This window comes from Vicia villosa, unplaced genomic scaffold, assembly GCF_029867415.1.
Source record: "Vicia villosa cultivar HV-30 ecotype Madison, WI unplaced genomic scaffold, Vvil1.0 ctg.000159F_1_1_2_unsc, whole genome shotgun sequence".
NCBI lineage: Eukaryota > Viridiplantae > Streptophyta > Magnoliopsida > Fabales > Fabaceae > Vicia > Vicia villosa.
Window position 1 is genome coordinate 1 of NW_026705042.1, and position 14,115 is coordinate 14,115.

Genomic DNA, 14,115 nt, shown 5'->3' on the forward strand with positions numbered 1-14,115 from the left:
TACACCATTGTTAGACCACACTACGACACGACACTTGGCCGGACAGACCGACCTGCTCTGATACCACTACTGTAACACCCCAATTCTACCCCGCAATTAAAAAGAGCAAACAGAGTATAAAACATCGAAAACAAGCAACTAATTTGAGGCGTCACATATTCGACTTAAACAAAACCACAATTGATGCTCAAAGTACATGGATACATAACACTTATATCAGAGGAAACTCATAATTCATCAAACTTTTAAATCCAAACAACTTCATAATATTACAGCGGAATCCAAATAATGACACATATCTAAATCAACATGTATTCTTGCCAAAATGGCACAATGTGTCCAAAACGTCTCCACAAGACATACCATTAAAGTTCAAGAAAAGACAATCAACATAAAACAAGACACAAGCAAGTATCGCAAACATTCCCCCCGAGTGCTACGTATCAGAGAATTGACACACCGACTTGAGCTATAAGGTACACGACTACTCCACGTCGTTACCTGCACGTTACCAACAGAGGGTAACATTCAAACATAAGGGGTGAGATATCATTCAGTATAAAGAAACGTATGATAATGTCCAAAGCAAGAGAAAAGATCATACGTTGGTCACCACTTTTCGTCACAATATATTAACTTAAGAAACGGCAACAATGTCATTAATTCAACTATGACAATATATACGATTCATAAGTAAGATCCCAACCCAATCATAACAAACAGCTCATCATCAAGTCACCACGTCTTAACAATCATATCTTTATCAAGTCACAATATCATAATCAATTAAGACTCAAATGCAATTCACATGTGACTCGACTTATGCAAATTCATGTGGTACCATTTGGAGTAAAACTCCCACGTCTCAAGATTTGCCATTGGGCACACCGTCACTAATTCCCATTAAGGCCACCATCGCTTTTTGCCATTAAGGCCACCGTCTCTTTATGCAATGGATGTGACTCAATGAATGCAACATCCAAACAAACACGACATTCACAATACATCATGAATACCGACTAAACATCATTACTTTTATAGTAATTCACCACTTTCCAATCACGTCTCTACGTTGCATCATCATACAACAACACACTACTTCACCACACAAATCATGACATCAAACAATTTCATTTAAAGAAAGATTCTAAAATGTTTATAAACATTCTTAAATCATATTCATTATAGAGGTCTCAATTATAGCTTCACATAGGTTCAAACGGCACTTAAAAAGGAGTTACGGTTCAAAAGTTACGTCATTTCAAAGTTTGGAAAAGGTTCTGCAAAACAGGGTTCGCGGCGCCAACAGGGTTCGCGGCGCGAATTGAGCGAATCCAAAAATCCCTAACATTCTGCCAAGCAGTTCGCGGTGCTAACAAGGGGTCGCAGCGTGATCGGTAAAATAGCAAGTGTACTATTTTGCCTCTGTAGTAATAATAGTGAAATTCCCCGAATGTCGATCTCAAGGACTGCACGTTAATATCGAGTTTTAATAGTGGTTCAATTAAACAAAAACTATATTTGGATGATTTGATTTGCAATTATAAATTAACAATAAATAAAAATGACAGAAAATTGACTTAGTGGTTTTAACAAATATGAGAGCATGCTAGGGTAAAGTGTATGATTTTCCCTGTAATAACCTTGAATTTTGATTTCTTCAACAAGTTCATAACCTTTAATTACCGCCCTTTAGATTATTTTCCCCTAAGTCCTTAGTGGGAAAACCTTTGAACATTCATCCTAAATCCTAAGTCCTTAGAGAGTTATGATGAAATCAAGCCTTTATGTTATCAAGAGTTAATCGGTAACTATAGGGTATCCCTAGTCCTAGGTGATATCTACTATAGTCTAATCGTACAAAAACCTTAACAACCGCTGTCCAGCTGGTTGTTAACCGTAAATCAATCTTGTTGGTCTGACAAAGAAAGCATAAAAACCTTGTACAATTAAATTAAATAAGAAAACAAATCTATTGATGAACTCAGGAATTCAAAATCATTACAGAATCAAATCAGGAACACCCCCTAGCATTAGGGTTTAGTTACTCATATTGTTTAAAGAAAACAAAATATAAAATAGAGACATTACAAGAATTGAGATGAAAGTTGATCTTCAATCGCTTCCGTTCATGAAAACCTTCTTCTCTCCCAAACCCTTGTTTTCTCCAATCTTCAATCGTGTCTTCTCCTCGCCAAAAAGTCCTCTAATTCATCGTTAAAACCCTTCTAAATAGTGCGGACTCACTTAGGTTGGTTGGAAGTACCCAAAGTACCCCCTTGGGTCAACACTTAATAAAAAATCACAAAAATCAGCAAAATCAGCGTTTTAGCCAACACTGCCCGTGTTAGGCAACACGGGTGGCCGTGTTGGCCCCCTGGACTTAATTTTTCAAAATCACACTCAGCACTGCTGACACGGGTGGTCGTGTTAGGTAACACGGGCCGTGTTGCTCCTTAACTTCAGAATTTGGATTTGCATTCTTCATGAAAGTTGTAGCCTTTTTCGTTAGCGAAATTTTGCCACCGGAACCGCGTCATTCCAAGTTACGAAGCTCTAGTTATGATCAAAATACTACACACCTGTCACGATGAGAAACATGCTAAAAATTTCTAGATCTCACACTTACTAACACGAGCCGTGTCAGCCCCGTGACTTTCATCTCTTTTGTATTTTCTTGGCCACGCTTCATCATAACACTGACAGTTTCAGGTGACACAGGTGGTCGTGTCAGACCTAATGTAGCTTGATTTTTCACTTCCTTCGAAACTCCCCTTTTTGTACTTTTTCGCATTGATTTGTCTCGATTTATTCCTTGGAGCCTGTAAATAGTAAAATACACAACCAAAGCATAAAATGTAGAAGAATAAAGTAAAACACTTGAAAATATAAAGCAAAGACGACTAAAATCAATGGTAAATAAACGTGTAAAAACCACTGATCAAACTCCCCCAAACGTAAACTGTTGCTTGACCTCAAGCGACAATTACAAGAGAAAATGACCTTCCAGACACACCGGTGTTCATACGTGAGATATTTGTTTGTATTGCTCAAGAGACAGTTGGTTCGGCATTCACATGACGCGACGAGTTTCTGTTACAACATTAAACCTCAAGCTCCTCTTTCGGATACCTCTCCAACTATGCTTTGCACTTAAGTCTCTTTCCGATTTTCCTCCTTTTTCATTCAGACAATCATATTAAGGCACTGCATTTTTAAGAATAATCATCACCTGCATGAGACGAATCAAGGCTTCTTATTTTCTTTTCCTGGCACTAAACTAGCAGCATTTGCTACTTTTAATTACCGATGAAATTTTCAAACTTTGCAGTTATATATTGTCCTTTTGGACGACGTTTGGGGATCAATCTCCTTTGGGCTGAATGACCGGGTGAGGGTTACCCAACTTAGCGAGCCGATTGCCTTTTACCGCCTTTCCATCATTTGGTGCCAGCTTTATATCTCTTTTTTTTCAATCAGTCATCATGCAAGTGAATCTGAATTATGCCAGACAGTATCAATAAACTACTCGAGGAGTACTTCTCAGGAGACAAGTACTATGGTGCAAATCTACACGTTAGACTCGTATTTCTTTTAGGGAACCAAGGGTGTTTACCAAACCTCTTCTTGTCACATTATTCCAAACTTCCTGTCCTTAAACAATCGTCCCTTCATCTCTATATACTATTCCCGATCGCTTTTTAAGATCAAAACTCTTCAACAAAATTTAAAATTTCGGTCAAAATTTGGGCATAATTCACTTCATGGTTTCACATCATACCCATAACATAAAAATTATAAAATGCAAAGAGAAGAGCCTCCCCCAAACTTGAACTAAACATTGGCCTCAATGTTTCAGAACGAGCTCGAGAGAGGTGACTCACAGAGGGTATTGCACTCCAATGATCACTTCCGAGCTTTCACTAGAGACGCCCTCTTTTATTTCCTGAAAATAAAACAAACAAACAAACAGAGAAATTAATTATTAAAACCGTGGGTTGCCTCCCACGAAGCGCTTCATTTAACGTCGCATGGCTCGACGGTCTATTCCCCTTGTTAGGGTGGCATATATGACACAAAGAACACGTCATCTTTTTTCTTTCTTTTGTTTGGTAGCAATCCCATGAACTTAAAGTACCGATGATGTTGCTGCCAAATCCTTTTCAGCTTGATTTTATTGAACAAGGAATAAATGTTTTCCAATACTTTGTCAATTTCTTGTCTTTCATCTGCCTTGTTGTAAAAATAGTTTTTAGGAATACTCTTTTGTTGAAAATTTTCTTGTTGGATGCCCACCTCTTCACAAATTTTTAAATTTGTGGTTTTATCCAAAACTCGATCATCTTCAAGTTTCCTTATTTCTTCTTCCCCATATTTCTTTTTTACCTCAAATTCTTCTATTCTTACTGCATCCTCTTCATCTGATGTTAAGCATTTTTCTTCTGGTTCCACATACTCTTCTTCCAACTGTAACTTTCTCCAAATAAACCTATCTGGATAAAAGTTAGCTTCCTTACATTCATTCATAAGGATTCTTACCTCCCTCTTATATGCTTTGAAAATTTTAGTCGCCTCTTCCAAGGTGACTCCTGAATCAGGCGACCAACATGCAGGAGATACAGGTGGCAATGTATCAAAACAATACATAGCTACAAAACTCAGACAATTTGTTAGTAGCAAAGTATAGAAGAATTCATGAAGCAAAAATAATTAGCCTTTTTTTTTCTTCTTTTTATAATAAAATCAAATTCAAATAAACAAAAACAAAAACAAAATTTTAGTTGACGAGCAACAAAATTTCAATTGAACTAAAATCAAAACTATATATTTTAGCAGTCCCCGGCAACGGCGCCAAAAACTTGATCGGTAAAATAGCAAATGTACTATTTTGCCTCTGTAGTAATAATAGGGAAATTCCCCGAATGTCGATCTCAAGGACTGCACGTTAATATCGAGTTTTAATAGTGGTTCAATTAAACAAAAACTATATTTGGATGATTTGATTTGAAATTATAAATTAACAATAAATAAAAATGACAGAAAATTGACTTAGTGGTCTACTTTTAATATAATAAAGTACAATACATATGAAATTCTTTCAATATCCCTCTAATCTTTCAATTTGAGGGTGATAATCGGGGACACAACGGTAATTGGATCTCCTTTATTATTTTAATTAAAAATATATATTCCTTAATCATTGCATACCCTTTCAATTGTCCATTTTATTTTCCATCATTAATACTAACGTGAGGAAAGGTATTGGAATTGTGCAAATCTTCTTGGTTACAGCAAAACCAATTCAACACTTTTTCAATTTTTACACGTTTCTTCATTCCAATACGCACATTTTTCATCTCTTTCCCTCTCCCTCTCTCTCTCTCTCAGACAAAACTTAACCCTTCTTTCTTTCTTTCTTTCTTTCTTTCTTCCATTTTCACTCCTCTCTCTTTTTCCTTCAAACCCTTGAACCACCGCCTGTTTACGGCCACCACACATCCGCCAACACTGTCACTCCGCTGCGCGGGACCAAACAACAACCACCACTTTCAGATTATACGCGATTATTTCTCTTTTCCTTTCACTCTATTGATTTCAGGGTTTGTGCTTCTAATCCTCATTGTTTTGATTTTCGATTTTAGGTTTTGCCATCAAAAAACATGTCTTATTGCTTATTTCTGACCACTGTGAATCGTATCCCTTGCAAGCTTATTATAAGGTATGTTTCTATCATGGTTTGTAACGACTTGATTTCGTTTTTACATTTTGCATCATTTTTTGTTCATTTTTGTTGTTTCTCTGTGTGATGTAGAGTATTTGAAAGAAGAAAACACTCAGATCCTGCAACAACAAACAAATTACATGAGTTTCAATTTTTCAATCTCTTCTTATTGTTGATTTAAGGGTATCTCATCACATACCTTACTGATTTTTCAATTTCTTATTATTTATTTTTATTTTTCTATTTCATTATTTAATTGTTCTTCCATTTTTGTAGTTGTCTTTGGCTCTACTGTGAAATTTCTCCATCTTTGGCTCCACAAATTTAGTTTGTGAAAATATTATAGATGTATGCTTGAAAATTGATATGAAGAGAAAGCAAATTAAAAGATATCTCATTCATGTTTTTTAACTTCATAGATTGCAATCATGGTGTTTGGAACAAACTTCATAGGTAAAGCAAACTGGAAGCCCTTACTTTCGGTAAAGCCTTTCCATCATTGGTGTTTATTTGTCTTAAATATCTTAACCACTTTTGTATTTGTCTAAAAACTTCATCTAACTTGGCTACACAAGAAGGTGTGCAATGTGACATATATTGGCATCCCTTAAAGTAATGACATAATACATGAATGAACAAGAAGTGATTTTGGATATGGCTTCACTACAAACTTTTTGATTTTTTTCCTTACCTTTTCTTTTCCAGGTCAACAAAATGATGCAAACACTCTAACATTTTCTCAATATGATGCAGTTGTTGCTGAACCTGAACAAGAACCAAAATCATATGGAAACTCACCACTTCCCTTAGCTGTAGATAGAACAAGAAGAAAAGATCCTTTAGATTGCTTCATTGTATACACTAATGAATGGAATATAAGTGACCACCATTATTGTGTTGTAAGTAACTTCATTCAACCCTTACTCTTTTTGTTCTTTTTTAGTTTCATGTTTTGTAGTATGAACATAGTTAGGTTTTTTTAAAGTGATTTTGGTTTTCTTCACTCAAACTTGAACTTTTTTATATTTGGTCTTATGTTGAACAAACTTGAACTCTTTGAAACTTCAATTAAGTTCTTTCTCCATTCATTTGTTCATAAATATTGAAATATCTAAGTCCTTCTAATTTACTTTAGCATAGTTAATCTTAACCTTTTTGGACCCTCACTAACACACCTCAATTTGAATATTTATATATCATACTTCAACTAATATATATATGTTTGTGCCAACCATCTATAAGTTTTGATTTTCAATACTCCTACCTCATTCCGTTGTCAAACTAAAAAATGTTATATTTGCAGTTCTTTTTGGCACTGAGTTGAATTACATGAGCTGAACTTAAGAATATTTGCAGTTCTTTTTGCCACATTTAGTAAATCCTTTCAAATCTTTTCAAAGTATTTTTATATATTTAAATGATTATGGAGACCAGAATTTTAATTCAAATTCAAAAATTTTGATTCAGAATGTTTTTTATATGTTACTTTATTGATTGTGTTTTGAGTTTGTTTTATTGGTTTTTGTTGAAGGGGATTTGAAGAAAATGTTGTCAGGACCAATTGGATTACATAATCAAGATCAAAAGTTGTTTTACAAAGACAAATAAAGAGATTCAAAGGCTTTTTTTTGACATAGTTGGTGTAAAGAGATTCCAATTAAATTAAGCTTGATGCGACTATTGACAATATATTTACCACTTGAAGGACATCTTGCAGAATGTAGTTTGTTGCTGTTAGTTAAATCCTTTCCCTTTATCAAAGTACACAAATATTTGGAAAAGTAAGTTGAAGATGGTTTAACTATATTAAAAATAATATATGCGGTTGGTTTACACTATAAACTATGTTAAAAATGTATTTCGTTTAATGTATTTAACAACTGCAGTTGAGATACTTTCATTTCATGCAGCATGTTGTTTTAATTTTAACTAAAAAATTATAAGAATCCTAATTGAATACTTAGCTAAAGTAATGCAACTGCTGCAACACCACAATGAAAAAATGATACATATATTTGGTCACCCTTTCTCTTAGCAACACTTTAAAATTGCTCTTTCTTTTTAAATAAAATAAGAAATTGCTTCTTCTTAGCCAAGATATCAACAACCAATTATTTGGTCACCCTTTCTCTTAGCATCAACATACACTTTTATTTGTGATTAAGTTTCATAAAACTTTTAATACCACTACAATAGGAAGGAAAATTATAGTAATAAGCTAAAATTAAAACAATAGTTATATATATATATATATATATATATATATATATATATATATATATATATATATATATATATATATATATATATATATATTTATATATATAAATCCGTCCAATTTGAGTTTAACTACATAAACTTACTTTTGATTCTATATATTATAGAAATAAAAAATTGTATTTCTTATAAAAAATCAAAACATATACGTTTTTTTCTTATCCGTGTGTATGAGTGACAATAAACAAAATTTGGACAAAAAAGTTTGGTACCTGTTACCAAATCAAATAAATATAATCACATACGATAGATTATAGCTATATTGTATAATGTGTACGAACGCACGGGTAGATGACTACTTAATTATTTTATTTATTTTTTCTACTAAACTATATATTTCTAACTAGATTAAATTAATATTTATTTGACAATTATAATTTCAATTGTTTTTTATTTTTAATTTGTGTATCTTTTATATATATATATATATATATATATATATATATATATATATATATATATATATATTTATTAACCATCGTTATATATTTATTTATTGTTTATATCGACTTTACGTGACCCGTGCGGGCGCACGGGTCCTTTACTAGTTTTAACAAATATGAGAGCATGCTAGGGTAAAGTGTATGATTTTCCCTATAATAACCTTGAATTTTGATTTCTTCATCAAGTTCATAACCTTTAATTACCGCCCTTTAGATTATTTTCCCCTAAGTCCTTAGTGGGAAAACCTTTGAACATTCATCCTAAATCCTAAGTCCTTAGAGAGTTATGATGAAATCAAGCCTTTATGTTATCAAGAGTTAATCGGTAACTATAGGGTATCCCTAGTCCTAGGTGATATCTACTATAGTCTAATCGTACAAAAACCTTAACAACCGCTGTCCAGCTGGTTGTTAACCGTAAATCAATCTTGTTGGTCTGACAAAGAAAGCATAAAAACCTTGTACAATTAAATTAAATAAGAAAACAAATCTATTGATGAACTCAGGAATTCAAAATCATTAGAGAATCAAATCAGGAACACCCCCTAGCATTAGGGTTTAGTTACTCATATTGTTTAAAGAAAACAAAATATAAAATAGAGACATTACAAGAATTGAGATGAAAGTTGATCTTCAATCGCTTCCGTTCATGAAAACCTTCTTCTCTCCCAAACCCTTGTTTTCTCCAATCTTCAATCGTGTCTTCTCCTCGCCAAAAAGTCCTCTAATTCATCGTTAAAACCCTTCTAAATAGTGCGGACTCACTTAGGTTGGTTGGAAGTACCCAAAGTACCCCCTTGGGTCAACACTTAATAAAAAATCACAAAAATCAGCAAAATCAGCGTTTTAGCCAACACTGCCCGTGTTAGGCAACACGGGTGGCCGTGTTGGTCCCCTGGACTTAATTTTTCAAAATCACACTCAGCACTGCTGACACGGGTGGCCGTGTTAGGTAACACGGGCCGTGTTGCTCCTTAACTTCAGAATTTGGATTTGCATTCTTCATGAAAGTTGTAGCCCTTTTCGTTAGCGAAATTTTGCCACCGGAACCGCGTCATTCCAAGTTACGAAGCTCTAGTTATGATCAAAATACTACACACCTGTCACGATGAGAAACATGCTAAAAATTTCTAGATCTCACACTTGCTAACACGAGTCGTGTCAGCCCCGTGACTTTCATCTCTTTTGTATTTTCTTGGCCACGCTTCATCCTAACACTGACAGTTTCAGGTGACATAGGTGGTCGTGTCAGACCTAATGTAGCTTGATTTTTCACTTCCTTCAAAACTCCCATTTTTGTACTTTTTCGCATTGATTTGTCTCGATTTATTCCTTGGAGCCTGTAAATAGTAAAATACACAACCAAAGCATAAAATGTAGAAGAATAAAGTAAAACACTTGAAAATATAAAGCAAAGACGACTAAAATCAACGGTAAATAAACGTGTAAAAACCACTGATCAAACTCCCCCAAACTTAAACTGTTGCTTGATCTCAAGCGACAATTACAAGAGAAAATGACCTTCCAGACACACCGGTGTTCATACGTGAGATATTTGTTTGTATTGCTCAAGAGACAGTTGGTTCGGCATTCACATGACGCGACGAGTTTCTGTTACAACATTAAACCTCAAGCTCCTCTTTCGGATACCTCTCCAACTATGCTTTGCACTTAAGTCTCTTTCCGATTTTCCTCCTTTTTCATTCAGACAATCATATTAAGGCACTGCATTTTTAAGAATAATCATCACCTGCATGAGACGAATCAAGGCTTCTTATTTTCTTTTCCTGGCACTAAACTAGCAGCATTTGCTACTTTTAATTACCGATGAAATTTTCAAACTTTGCAGTTATATATTGTCCTTTTGGACGACGTTTGGGGATCAATCTCCTTTGGGCTGAATGACCGGGTGAGGGTTACCCAACTTAGCGAGCCGATTGCCTTTTACCGCCTTTCCATCATTTGGTGCCAGCTTTATATCTCTTTTTTTTCAATCAGTCATCATGCAAGTGAATCTGAATTATGCCAGACAGTATCAATAAACTACTCGAGGAGTACTTCTCAGGAGACAAGTACTATGGTGCAAATCTACACGTTAGACTCGTATTTCTTTTAGGGAACCAAGGGTGTTTACCAAACCTCTTCTTGTCACATTATTCCAAACTTCCTGTCCTTAAACAATCGTCCCTTCATCTCTATATACTATTCCCGATCGCTTTTTAAGATCAAAACTCTTCAACAAAATTTAAAATTTCGGTCAAAATTTGGGCATAATTCACTTCATGGTTTCACATCATACCCATAACATAAAAATTATAAAATGCAAAGAGAAGAGCCTCCCCCAAACTTGAACTAAACATTGGCCTCAATGTTTCAGAACGAGCTCGAGAGAGGTGACTCACAGAGGGTATTGCACTCCAATGATCACTTCCGAGCTTTCACTAGAGACGCCCTCTTTTATTTCCTGAAAATAAAACAAACAAACAAACAGAGAAATTAATTATTAAAACCGTGGGTTGCCTCCCACGAAGCGCTTCATTTAACGTCGCATGGCTCGACGGTCTATTCCCCTTGTTAGGGTGGCATATATGACACAAAGAACACGTCATCTTTTTTCTTTCTTTTGTTTGGTAGCAATCCCATGAACTTAAAGTACCGATGATGTTGCTGCCAAATCCTTTTCAGCTTGATTTTATTGAACAAGGAATAAATGTTTTCCAATACTTTGTCAATTTCTTGTCTTTCATCTGCCTTGTTGTAAAAATAGTTTTTAGGAATACTCTTTTGTTGAAAATTTTCTTGTTGGATGCCCACCTCTTCACAAATTTTTAAATTTGTGGTTTTATCCAAAACTCGATCATCTTCAAGTTTCCTTATTTCTTCTTCCCCATATTTCTTTTTTACCTCAAATTCTTCTATTCTTACTGCATCCTCTTCATCTGATGTTAAGCATTTTTCTTCTGGTTCCACATACTCTTCTTCCAACTGTAACTTTCTCCAAATAAACCTATCTGGATAAAAGTTAGCTTCCTTACATTCATTCATAAGGATTCTTACCTCCCTCTTATATGCTTTGAAAATTTTAGTCGCCTCTTCCAAGGTGACTCCTGAATCAGGCGACCAACATGCAGGAGATACAGGTGGCAATGTATCAAAACAATACATAGCTACAAAACTCAGACAATTTGTTAGTAGCAAAGTATAGAAGAATTCATGAAGCAAAAATAATTAGCCTTTTTTTTTCTTCTTTTTATAATAAAATCAAATTCAAATAAACAAAAACAAAAACAAAATTTTAGTTGACGAGCAACAAAATTTCAATTGAACTAAAATCAAAACTATATATTTTAGCAGTCCCCGGCAACGGCGCCAAAAACTTGATCGGTAAAATAGCAAGTGTACTATTTTGCCTCTGTAGTAATAATAGGGAAATTCCCCGAATGCCGATCTCAAGGACTGCACGTTAATATCGAGTTTTAATAGTGGTTCAATTAAACAAAAACTATATTTGGATGATTTGATTTGCAATTATACATTAACAATAAATAAAAATGACAGAAAATTGACTTAGTGGTTTTAACAAATATGAGAGCATGCTAGGGTAAAGTGTATGATTTTCCCTGTAATAACCTTGAATTTTGATTTCTTCAACAAGTTCATAACCTTTAATTACCACCCTTTAGATTATTTTCCCCTAAGTCCTTAGTGGGAAAACCTTTGAACATTCATCCTAAATCCTAAGTCCTTAGAGAGTTATGATGAAATCAAGCCTTTATGTTATCAAGAGTTAATCGGTAACTATAGTGTATCCCTAGTCCTAGGTGATATCTACTATAGTCTAATCGTACAAAAATCTTAACAACCGCTGTCCAGCTGGTTGTTAACCGTAAATCAATCTTGTTGGTCTGACAAAGAAAGCATAAAAACCTTGTACAATTAAATTAAATAAGAAAACAAATCTATTGATGAACTCAGGAATTCAAAATCATTACAGAATCAAATCAGGAACACCCCCTAGCATTAGGGTTTAGTTACTCATATTGTTTAAAGAAAACAAAATATAAAATAGAGACATTGCAAGAATTGAGATGAAAGTTGATCTTCAATCGCTTCCGTTCATGAAAACCTTCTTCTCTCCCAAACCCTTGTTTTCTCCAATCTTCAATTGTGTCTTCTCCTCGCCAAAAAGTCCTCTAATTCATCGTTAAAACCCTTCTAAATAGTCCGGACTCACTTAGGTTGGTTGGAAGTACCCAAAGTACCCCCTTGGGTCAACACTTAATAAAAAATCACAAAAATCAGCAAAATCAGCGTTTTAGCCAACACTGCCCGTGTTAGGCAACACGGGTGGCCGTGTTGGCCCCCTGGACTTAATTTTTCAAAATCACACTCAGGACTGCTGACACGGGTGGCCGTGTTAGGTAACACGGGCCGTGTTGCTCCTTAACTTCAGAATTTGGATTTGCATTCTTCATGAAAGTTGTAGCCCTTTTCGTTAGCGAAATTTTGCCACCGGAACCGCGTCATTCCAAGTTACGAAGCTCTAGTTATGATCAAAATACTACACACCTGTCACGATGAGAAACATGCTAAAAATTTTTAGATCTCACACTTGCTAACACGAGCCGTGTCAGCCCCGTGACTTTCATCTCTTTTATATTTTCTTGGCCACGCTTCATCCTAACACTGACAGTTTCAGGTGACACAGGTGGTCGTGTCAGACCTAATGTAGCTTGATTTTTCACTTCCTTCGAAACTCCCCTTTTTGTACTTTTTCGCATTGATTTGTCTCGATTTATTCCTTGGAGCCTGTAAATAGTAAAATACACAACCAAAGCATAAAATGTAGAAGAATAAAGTAAAACACTTGAAAATATAAAGCAAAGACGACTAAAATCAACGGTAAATAAATGTGTAAAAACCACTGATCACAGCGCGAAGTGAGTGAATCCAGTTTTTCCCAAGTTTCTGCCAAGAAGTTCGCGGCACCAACAAAGGTTCGCGGCGCGAACTGGCGATTTTCAGAAAACCCCAAACACAGAAAACAGCATACGAAACCCATCCAAAAACCCCCAAACTCAACCCAATCAAGTTGGAAAACACCAAGCATCACGAATAACAATTGAACACATGTTGTAAACACAATTATAACACCTATTATGGGTCTTCTAACATCATAATATCATCAATCATACTTAAATTCACAATTTCATAGAAGTCTAACATAAACCCTAACAATCTCTATTCAACTTCCACACAATCATGGATAACAACATACAGTCAAAACCCCACCCAAAACATCATCATACATCCCTTTAGCATGAAAGAATCCCACCCTTACCTTAGGTTTTGGATTGAAGCCAACTCTATCTTCAACCTTGGGATTCTCCTCTTCTCTCCTCTCTTCTCTTCTTTCACCAAAAACCCCAAATGAACTTCTAATTTCTATTTCCTCTTAAAACCCTTGTTTTAGTTAAACCCTTACTATCTTAAATTACTAATGGGCTCTAACTAACACCCCTCACTCACTAACACCAACTTAGGCCCAATAATCAACAACACTTACTATCTTATATTATTACTAATAATTCCCCAAATAAAACAACATAAAATCAATTAAGCATATAATTAACACATAGTTCACAATTAATTCACATAACTCACATAAATAAA

General features: G+C 34.8%; 1 long non-coding RNA gene across 1 annotated transcript; it reads left to right on the forward strand.

Moving 5' to 3' along the window:
• Nucleotides 1-5,259: 5,259 nt before the first annotated feature.
• LOC131624730 (uncharacterized) lies at nt 5,260-6,473 on the forward strand. Its single transcript, XR_009290655.1, has 4 exons — nt 5,260-5,719; nt 5,813-5,905; nt 6,142-6,204; nt 6,428-6,473. It is a non-coding gene; the product is annotated as an uncharacterized LOC131624730 (long non-coding RNA).
• Nucleotides 6,474-14,115: the final 7,642 nt, after the last annotated feature.